Genomic DNA, 11,582 nt, shown 5'->3' on the forward strand with positions numbered 1-11,582 from the left:
CACCCCCACCTTCTCAAGGAGTAACTGGGGACGGGTAATAAACACTGGGCCCAGCCAGAGACACTCACATCCCATGAAGGAATTTTTAAAAAAATGTTATAACTTCATAAATACAAGCAAAGGAGGCTATGTATATAGACAAGGTAATTCCATGGTAATCCAGATCCAGACCAGATAGAACTAAAGCAGTGGTAGGAATTCTGACATTCCTATTTATAAATCCACTACTCTGCCCTAGTGAGCAGTAGGAAGTGATGCTGTTCCCATTAAGGTCGCTCATGCAACATAACCCAATAAAAGTCAGATATCTGGTCAGATATCTTGAAGTTTATGTACAAGGTCTAGTACCACTTAGTTCCAGATGTAGACTGGATTCTGATTATTTCAAATCAAATATCTGCTTAGCCATGGTATGACACACCTTCAGGGTTAGTGGAACTTGAATCTTGGCCCAATGCATCCTTTGTAAACTACCATGGGTGGGATTTGAAACCACTCCCTGGGTTAACCTGGGCATTGTGATTCACAGCCCAGCAATATGCCCCAATCAGCCCTTGTAGGCTGGGTGCTGAGCTTACTGACATTACCATACACGGTGGCTCAGTGGTTAGCACTACTGCCTCACAGCGCCAGGGACCTGGGTTCGATTCCAGCCTCAGGCAACTGTCTGTGTGGAGTTTGCACATTATCCCTGTGTCTGTGTTTGTTCCCTCTGGGCGCTCCGGTTTCCTCCCACAATCCAAAGATATGCAGGTTAGGATGGATTGGCCATGTGAAATTGCCCATAGTGTTCAGGGATGTGTAGGTTAGGTGCATTAGTCAGGGGTAAAGAGGGTGTGTGTGTAGAGTAATAGGGGAGGAAATTGGGTCTGGGTGGGATACTCTTCAGAGGGTCAGTCTGGACTTGTTGGGCCAAAGGGCCTATCCCCACACTGTGGGGATTCTGTGCTATGTACATTGTATACACTGACTTCAGGAATGCTATCAGAAAATGAGGAACACCATAACACAGAGCGAGTGACTGAGAGCAAGGTGACTATCGGATTGACACACACACTGATGTTATGTAAGTGCCTTAAAGACTGGATCTGGAATCCATGCCACAACTGAGGTACTTCCATCTCGGTCAGTTCTGGCATGTTAAGTAGGATGGGGCATGTAAAACGAGGTTATGGGAGAAGGGGGGATGTGTATTATAAGAAAAGTGAACCATAGTCATTGTTAAACACTGTCCAAAGGCCTTGCTGGTTGGTGTCATTTAAGGACAGGAAGTCTGACATGTTTGTCATTAACCCCAAAGCTGAATAGCTAGCTGACCCTCGTGTGATTGGTATTCCAGGGGGTATACTGGCCAGAGCAGATTATAAACCTTCCTGGAATGTGGGGATCATCGTCCGAGGGCAGACTGAGCCAAACCGACCTTGACTCTCTCGCTTTTGAAGAATTTGTTTATTCATTCACAGGATGAGGGCATTCCTGGTTAGGCCAGCTTTAATTGCTCATCCCTCAGAGTCAACCGCATCGCTGTGTGTCTGGAGACACATAGAGGCCAGACCAGGTAAGGATGGCAATTTCCTTCTCTAAAGGACATTAATGAGCCAAGTGGCTTTTTCCTGACAATTGATTCATAATCATTATTATTGAATTCAAATTTTACCAGCTGCCATGGTGGAATTTGAGCCAGGGTTCCCAGGGTGTTACCTGGGTCTCTGCATTAATTGTCCAGTGATAATACCACTAAGTGACCACCTCCCCAAGGGAGATGATTCTTACAGGGTTCAAAGGAGATAGATGCAGCAAGAATGTTTTAGGTCTATAGGTCTAGAACTAGGGAAAAAATGAGGACTGCTGATGCTGGAGATCAGAGCTGAAAATGTGTTGCTGGAAAAGCGCAGTAGGACAGGCAGCATCCAAGGAGCAGGAGAATCCATGTTTCGGGCATGAGCCCTTCTTCCGGATTCCTGAAGAAGGGCTCATGCCCGAAACGTCAATTCTCCTGCTCCTTGGATGCTGCCTGACCTGCTGCGCTTTTCCAGCAACACATCTAGAACGAGGGAACCCAGTCTCAGATTGAGAGGCAGACCATTTTTGACTGAGCTGAGGAGGAATTTCTTCCTATTTCCAACTACGTGAAACACATAAGGTGCACGGAGGGACTGAGATGCTTGATACTGAGAGACTGGTTCCTTCTGGCTGGAGAGTTCACATCATGGGGTCAGTCTCAGAGTAAGGGGCTGGCCATTCAGGACTGAGACAAGGAGGAGTTTCACCAGCTCGGGGTGAGGGTGAATGTTTGGAAATCCCTGCCCAGGGGGCTGTGATGGGCTTCATCACTAGGTCAGTTCAAGGCTGAAAATCAGAGATTTTTGGACATCAAGAAGGTCGAGTCATTATGGGAATTGTGGTGAAAGTGAAGATGAGGCCAAAGATAAATGAATGATGGAGCAGCATTGAGGGGCTGAATGGCCTCAGGGTCTTGGGTTTGCATCTTCTCTGGAGTAATCCAGCAGTAATGTTATCCAAGCAGATTGTACGTGAACAAATCCTTCCGAACTCACCTGGTATCGACTGGGGATCTTCAGAGTTTTTTAAGTTTTTGAAAATAGCATTTTGATATTAGTATTTTACTTCCCCTGGTAGCAGTGAAAGTTGGTTTAGCAAATGTGGGATTGCACTTCTGTAGAATCACAGGCTCTCCCCTCCTGGTTCCCTGTAACTCTGTTCGTGTGTTCCTGGTGAGTGCAATGCCCCAGGGTTAGGAGCAACCATTTCTGACCCTGGGCTCTGACTCAGTCTGAGTGAGAAGGTCATCAGTTCAAATCCACGCGTCAGAAATGCTGGCACCACACCCTTAGGCTGACACTCCAGAGACACGCTGATAAGGTGCTGCACTGTCAGGAGTGCTCTTTCCAACATGTCAGACATGACCATGCTTACAGACCTGACCTGATGTAAGACATTCCAGGGCACTGTCCTGAAGAAGGATAGAGGAGAACTCCCCAGACATCATGACCGATACTGCCCTGTCAAACAGTGACAGATCGGCCATGAGGGCTCTTGAGGTGCAGTGTCCCTATCTTTGGGCCAGGAGGTCAGGGTCCATGTCTTTACAGCATTGCCTTCCAAGCCTGTTGCTTTGAACAAAACCCTGAGCTCCCATTACTTCAAGCCAATCACGTTAAGAAGATGCAGACCAGAAACCATGTGCAAGAGTGAAATTCAAAACAGGCACTTCTGACATAGTGTTGGTGTCCCTGCCTCTGAACCAGGAGGCCCAGGTTCAAGTCCCAGAGGAGTGAGTCGCAGCATCTTGGAACAGGTTGCTTAGAAAACATTGGATTAGCCAGAGACACATTCTCTCATTGGCTGTTTATGGGACTTTGATGGATCCTGCCTGAAGCATCGACTCTCCTGCTCCTCAGACACTGCCTGACCTGCTGTGCTTTTTGCAATGCCATACTTTATTGACTCTGACTTCTCCAGCATCTGCAGCCCTCACTAGCTCCTTTTGTATGGGATCTTGCTCTGCACAAATCAGCTGCTATGTCAAGTACATTACGACAATGACTGTAGGTCAAAATTACGTACGCCTGTAAAAGAACAGTTTGGGGTGCTTTGATTTTTGTTTTTTAATTCGCTCACAGGACGTGGGCATCACTGGCTGAGCCCAGCATTTATTGCCCATCCCTATTTGTCCCCTTCAGAAGGTGGGGCTGAGTCACCTTCTTGAACCACTGCAGGGCGAGTGGTAGATGATATCATCAAAGGGACACCAGGAATGCTCACTCTTCATTGGTGTATTCTACAGTGGAGTTTAACATGGTTTCTGAGGTATTTGCTTCCTGTAGCTTGTGGAGTTGTTTGTATCATTGATACCCCAATGGTCTCACACACACACGTAAACACAACCTTCAGCACAGACACTGAGGCTGCTCCACACTCAATCCATGGCTGTTTTCCTCATGATTCTGGCCAAAGGTTGAACCAAGGACAGAATCAGGAACGTTCCCATCTCTGGAACTGACATCTGATCAACATCATTGATGAGTGTGATGCTGGAAAAGCACAGCAGGTCAGGCAGCATCCAAGGAGCAGGAGAATCAACGTTTCGGGCAAAAGCCCTTCATCTGATCAACACGCTGAGCCAGGCCATTAATCTCCCGACCTGGGGTCTTCCAAAGGATATCTTCAAATTGTGGGAAAGAATTCAGAACAAAATTCCGTGTGCTCACCTGATGGGTAAGACTCCTTGGCAGGGGAAAATATGCAGGAAATCAGCTCTTATGTAGCTTTAGAAACTTAAGATTATGAGGCTCTTTAGACAAGATTTTTGTTTAAAATTCATTCTCAGGATGTGGGCATCACTAGCTAGGCCAGTATTTATTACCCATCCCCAGTTGCCCAGTTAAGAGTCAATCCCACTGCTGGGGGTCTGGAGTCACATGGAGGCCAGACCAGGTAAGGATGGCAGTTTCCTTCCCTAAAGGGCATTAGTGAACCAGCTGGGCTCTTTTGCACCAATCACCAATGAATTAATGGTCACGTGAGCCTCTTATTTCCCAGATTTTTAGTGAATTCACATTCCACCATCTGCCACGGCAGGATTGAAGCCCACATCCCCAGAACATTACCTGGGTCTTTGGATTATTAGGAGAAAGTGAGGGCTGCAGATGCTGAAGAGTCAGATTCAAAAAGGGTGGTGCTGGAAAAGCACAGCAGGTCAGGCAACATCCGAGGAGCAGAGAGTAGACGTTTCAGACATAAGCCTTTCATCAGGAATGGAGGTGGGGGGAAAGGGGAATGAGTGATAAATAGCAGGGTACTGCTGGGGGAAAGGTAGCTGGTAAGGCGATAGATGGATGCAGGTAGGGTGGTGATTGTGATAGGTCTGGATTAATAGCTCAGCCATAATATCACTGGGCCATCGCCTCCATAAGGTTTATAAGGTTACAGAATTGATTTAGCTGGATAAATGGGGAAATATTGCCTCTGCAGCAAACACAGGCAATGTTGGAGGTCTGGCAGCATCTGTGGTGAAAGAAACAGGGTTGATGTTTCAAGTCCTGGGTGAATCTTCTGAACGTCAGAATAATTCAGGAAAGATCAATTCTGAAGCAGAGTCATACCAGGCTCAAAACATCAACTCTACTTCTCTCTCTACAGATGCTGTCAGACCTGCTGAGTTTCTCCAAGACTCTCTGCGTTGGTTTCAGACTTCCAGCCTCTGCAGTATTTTGCCTTTACTCGGGTCTGGTAGGGGATGGTCCAGAGCCTAGCAGCAGAACCTTAAATGTAGGGTCAGGGGTGATGATTGGAAACATTCTCTCAAATTGATGGCAGTGGGGGGTGGGGGGCGGAAACAGATGTCAGGGAAACTGTAACTCCCTTCCCACCCCACAACGAAGGTGTAGAGGCTGGAGGGGGGATGGGGGTAATGAATTGAAAATGCCAGCTTGGAAGTGGATAGATTTGTTTTAAGACATTGTAATATGAAGGTGAGTGGATCAGCTCTGGTCCAACTGAACCAATTTTGTTATCATTAATCCATGGGATGTGGGTGTTGCTGGCTGGCCCCAGCATTTATTGTCCCGTCCTTTGTTGCCTCTTGAGAAGGTGGGGTTGAGCTGCCTTCTCGAACTGTTGCAGTATGTGTGCTGTGGGTTGACCCACAATGCCCTTAGGTTGAAGGGACAGAATGGTCTCTGGCTGAACTGAAGGGAATTTATATTAGGCAGAAAATGGTGTTGGATATATGGTTAGGTCTGAAGGCTGATAAGTCCCCGGGACCTGATGGTCTACATCCCAGGGTACTGAAGGAGGTGGCTCTAGAAATCGTGGGCGCATTGGTGATCATTTTCCAATGTTCTATCGATTCAGGATCAGTTCCTGCGGATTGGAGGGTGGCTAATGTTGTCCCACTTTTCAAGAAGGGAGGGGGAGAGAAAACAGGGAATTATAGACCAGTTAGCCTGATGTTAGTGGTGGGAAAGATGCTGGAGTCAATTGTAAAAGATGAAATTATGACTCATTTGGATAGCAGTAACAGGATAGGTCAGAGTCAGCATGGATTTATGAAGGGGAAATCATGCTTGACTAATCTTCTGGAATGTTTTGAGGATGTAACTATGATGATGGACGAGGGAAAGCCAGTGGATGCAGTGTACCTGGACTTTCAGAAAGCCTTTGATAAAGTCCCACATAGGAGATTAGTGAGCAAAATTAGGGCACATGGTATTGGGGGTAAAATACTGGCTTGGACTGAAAATTAGCTGGCTGACAGGAAGCAAAGAGTAGTGATAAATGGGTCCCTTTCGGAATGGCAGGTGGTGACCAGTGGGGTACCACAAGGTTCGGTGCTGGGACCACAGCTGTTTACAATATACATTAATGATATAGATGAAGGTATTAAAAGTAACATTAGCAAATTTGCTGATGACACTAAGCTGGGTGGCAGGGTGAAATGTGAGGAGGATGTTAGGAGAATACAGGGTGACTTGGACAGGTTAGGTGAGTGGACGGATGCATGGCAGATGCAGTTTAATGTGGATAAATGTGTGGTTATCCACTTTGGTGGCAAGAAGAGGAAGGCAGATTACTATCTAAATGGAGTCAAGTTAGGTAAAAGGGAAGTAAAATGAGATCTGGGTTTTCTTATACATCAGTCATTGAAAGCAAGCATGCAGGTACAGCAGGTCGTGAAGAAAGCTAATAGCATGCTGGCCTTCATAACAAGAGGAATTGAGTATAGGAGCAAAGAGGTCCTTCTGCAGCTGTACAGGGCCCTGGTGAGACCACACCTGGAGTATTTTGCGCAGTTTTGAGGAGGAACATTGTGGCTATTGAGGGAGTGCAGCGTAGGTTCATGAGGTCAATTCCCGGAATGGCGGGACTATCATATGTTGAAAGACTGGAGTGACTGGGATTGTATGCACTCGAGTTTAGAAGGATGAGAGGGGATCTGATCGAGAGGTATAAGATTATTAAAAGATTGGATACTCTGGAGGCAGGAAATATGTTTCCGCTGATGGGTGAGTCCCGAACCAGAGGACACAGTTTAAAAATAAGGGGTAGGCCATTTAGGACAGAGATGAGGAGAAACTTCTTCACCCAGAGAGTGGTGGCTGTGTGGAATGCTCTGCCCCAGAGGGCAGTGGAGGCCCAGTCTCTGGATAGTTTCAAGAAAGAGATAGATAGAGCTCTTAAAGATAATGGAATCAAGCATTATGGGGATAAGGCAGGAACAGGATACTGATTGTGGGTGATCAGCCATGATCATAATGAATGGCGGTGCTGGCTCGAAGGGCCGAATGGCCTACTCCTGCGCCTATTATCTACTGTCTATTGTCATCACCTCTTTGTGTATTCACTCAGTGTGGCACTGGGTCAGAAGAATACTGAATTTGAGACACTCACCACATCAAATGAGACTCACTGAGCACAGAATGCACTGAACTTCCTCATGTCCTTTCAAAGAAAAATCTAATGTTCCTCTTACACTCAGAATGAGGACAGCTTGCGTTTATGAAGTAACTGTCAGCAATTGCCTGCCTACGTGTTCATCCTTTTACAGCGTTCTGTAGACTGTCATCTAGTGACAACTTGATCGAAAATCATACCGTTGTCAGCTGTAAATCTATACACTTTAAAGGCAGCAGAGGTGCAATGTAAATGGTACATCAATAATCCAGCCTCTGGTTAACAGAGCTGGGGAAAATGATTTCCTTTTAGAGGCATGCTTCAATGAAATGAATCTTTCTTTTTAAAATTCTTTCTCAAGGCTTGAGTGTTGCTGCTAGGGCTAACATTTATTGATGAAGGGCTTTTGCCCGAAACGTCGATTTTACTGCTCCTCGGATGCTGCCTGAACTGCTGTGCTCTTCCAGCACCACTAATCCAGAATCTGGTTTCCAACATTTGTAGTCATTGTTTTTACCAACATTTATTGCCTGTCCCTAGTTGCCCCTTGAGAAGGTGGGGGTGAGCTGCCTTCTTGAACCACTGCAGTCCATGTGCTGTAGATGGACCCACAATACCCTTACGGAGGGAATTCCAAGTTTTTAACCCAGTCCCAGTGATCACACCTTTCCCAGATATAGACAAATTTAAATTTTTAAATGTTGAACATTGTTGGCAAGACCAGTATTTGCTGCCCTTGCTCTTAATTGCCTTGGAACTGAGTGCCTTCCTCAGACATTTCAGAGGGTAGCTGCCAGTCCAACATATTGCTGTGAGGAGGAGGAAGTGAGGACGACAGATGCTGGAGAGTTAGAACAGATAGAGTGTGGCGCTGGAAAAGCACAGCAGGTCAGGCAGCATCCGAGGAGCAGGAGAGTCGACGTTTCGGGCATAAGCCCTTCATCAGGAATGAGGAGTGGGGTGGGGGAAGGGGCTGAGTGATGGATAGGGGAGTGGGGATGGGACTGGGTGGTGAGTGGAATGGCGATAGGTGGATGCAGGTGGGGGCTGATGGTGATTGGTCAGAGAGGAGGGTGGAGCGAATAGGTGGGGAGGACGATGGACAGGTGGGACAGGTCAAGAGGGTGATGCTGGGTTGGAAGGTTGGAACTAGGATGAGGTGGGAGGGAGGGGAGATTGCTGTGAGTCTGGAGTCACATGTAAACCAGACGAGGTGAGATTTCCTTTTACTTTTACATTAATTAATGTAATCACTGATAGTGGTCTTTATATTCCACATTTATTCATTGAATTCCAATTTAACTTAATCAGCTGCACAGGCGGGATTTGAACCTATGTCAATGGGGTTTTAGCCTGGGCCTCTAGGAAACTGGTCTAGTGGTCAGTCAATGATCAATCTTGGCTGTATTTCAGAGGCCAGTTTGCTTGCCTTGAAGTCAGAAGGTTGTGGGTTTTAGCTCCAAGCCCAGCTGCATGAACAGAGGAATCCAGGCTGACCCACCAAAGGAGTGCTGCACTGTCAGAAATGCTGTGTTTCAGATAGGACATTAATCTGAAGCCCTGAGTACACTCTAATGTGAGGGAGAAAGATCCTGTGACTCTCCTAAAGCAGACGAACAGGGGAGGTCAGGCCTGGTGCACTGCCCAATGTCTATTTCTCAACCATCATCATGTAGAAATAAAATGATCTGCCGGCTGTTAGTGGGAGCTTGCTGTGTATAAATTGGCTGTCACATTTCCTACAGTGAAGCAGTGCCTTCGCCTCAACATAAAAATAAAAAAAACATTAGCTAATACTTTCTGGACAGTGGTTTAAATGAGAAATGATTAACTTGACCATCTCATTTGGTGTAAAGAACTTTGGGGTTTCCTGCTGTTGCAAAAGGCACCGTGCAAATGCAGGTTCTTTCTTTCCAAGAGTGCATCACCATAGTCACCATGCTTGCATTGCAGACGGTATTTTATAACAAATACCCAAAGCCCCAGCTGATTGCAAGAGGCCTCAGAATATTGTACCCCAACTCTTGGGCCCTGTGTTGTCTCGGTTTTGGTGCAGGCCTGGGAGACTGTGCAGAATTTTGATTCAATGTAAAAAGTTGCTGAGCTAACAGAAGACGAAATAAATATTGTTTCATAGCAAGAAATCATTCAATCCTGTTGATTCAGGCTTAAGCCTGGCCCACCAAGTTGGCATATTGATTAGTTCCACAGCACACTCACAAGACAGACTAGTACAAGGGACATCTACGAGATGTGTAAAGGGAGCGTTGTTCAAGGGATCTCCACATTATTGAAATAAACTCTGGTAGTTAGCTCATGAATAAAGATTTTCAAATAAATGGGAACTGTTACACACTTGACTTGCATTGGCAAGGGATCGTTTTGCTGACAATTAGGTAGGAGGAGCTTCTAAAAACTCCAATAGATGGAACATTAACCTGTCTCAAGCAATAAGATTCCCTCTATCTGTGAGCCCATTACTTCACTTCCTACATTAGGTAGACTCACGAAGTCACTTGTAATTACTTCCTGTGCTATTGAGCTCCATTTAGCTCAACTGTTCTGTTTTAAGTATGAGCAGTCATAAAACAGCAAGTGGCAGCACAGAGAAAGGCCATTCAGCCCATCACATCAAGACTGTCTCTTTGAGAGAGCTGTCCTTTTAGCACCACTCCCTTGCTCTTTCCCCAGAACCCCTAGAATACTTTTTTTTACTTTATTGAATGCCAGCAAAGCAAAAAGCAAAAACTAAAATTGTTAGTTAATGCTTTCTAGACAAAGGTTTTAAAGGGAAATGATTAAGTTAACCATTTTCAGGACTACAGCCAAGCATGTTGGTGACATGTGTCACGCCTGGCAATATTTTAGTATTTGTTTATAGGCCTTTGGCATCACTGACTGACAAGGTCAGTATGTACTGCCCGTCCCTAGTTGCCCCTTGAGAAAGTGGGGGTGAGCTGCCTTCTTGAATCGTTGCAGTCCATGTGCTGTAGGTAGACCCACAATGCCCTTAGGGAGGGAATTCCAGGATTTTGACCCAGCAACAGTGAGGGAATAGCAATAAATTTCCAAGTCAGGATGGTGAGTAGTTTGCAGATGGTGGCAGTCCAATGTATCTGGTGCTTTGACCTTCTAGACAGAAGTTTTGAAGGTGTTGTCTAAGGAGACTTGATCTAGTAGACAGTACACACTGCTGCTACTGAGCTTCGGTAGTGGAGGGAGTGCATGTTGAGGGTGGTTGATGAAGTACCAATCAATTAAACTGGTTTTCCAATGTCAGGTTTCAAACTCCAAACATCCCTCCTCTCCCTCCCTTGACACCTCATCTTTGTGTTTCTCTCTCTTTTTCAGAAGTTCCCATAGACCCTGTGATGTTTCAAACAAAAAAGAAAAAAAAAATTGTCAGTGCATTAAACAGCCATCTCAGATGGTTCATTTGGATGTGAAGTTAATTTCACAGAGCAGGTGGCGTGTTAGAATCACTATACCTTCATCACTACACCTTCCCTTTCTAACCCCCACACATGCTCCATCTCTTTACTGCGATTTGGTTTCTCCTCCCCGCATCTTTACTGGCTCCACGTCTGAATTGAATTTCTTCCAGCTCCCTCTTTCTTGTTGCCTGTTTTGCATTTAATTGCTCTCTCTCGAGTCTAGCCTTGCTGGTTCAGTCAATGTATCTGACAGAAACACAGAGAATGCGAGAGAAGATCCTCAGTTCTGGGCTGCACCTGCAGAGACAGAAACAGAACTAACATTTCCAGTTCAGTGCAACTTCTTCAGAAGTTATAGGAAGGATATCATCAAGCTGGAGAGGGTTCAGAAAAGACTTACCAGGATGTTGCTGGGTATGGAAGTTGGAGCAATAAATTAAGGCTGGATAGGCTGGGACTTTTTTCTCCAGAGTGTAGGAAGTTGAGAGGTGACCCGATAGAGGTTTATAAATAATGAAAGGTATATCTAGGGTCAATGGCAGGTGTATTTTCCTTAGGATGTAGGATTTCAAGACTAGGGTGCATGTTTTTAAGGAGAGAGAATTAAAAAAACACAAGGCAAATTCTTTACACAGAGGGGAGTTTGCATGTGGAATGAACTTCCTGGGGAGTTGGTGGGTGTGGGTACAGTTACAGTATTTAAAAGACATTTGGATAAGTACATGAATAGGA

Source organism: Chiloscyllium punctatum, chromosome 18 (genome assembly GCF_047496795.1).
Source record: "Chiloscyllium punctatum isolate Juve2018m chromosome 18, sChiPun1.3, whole genome shotgun sequence".
Classification (NCBI taxonomy): Eukaryota; Metazoa; Chordata; class Chondrichthyes; order Orectolobiformes; family Hemiscylliidae; genus Chiloscyllium; species Chiloscyllium punctatum.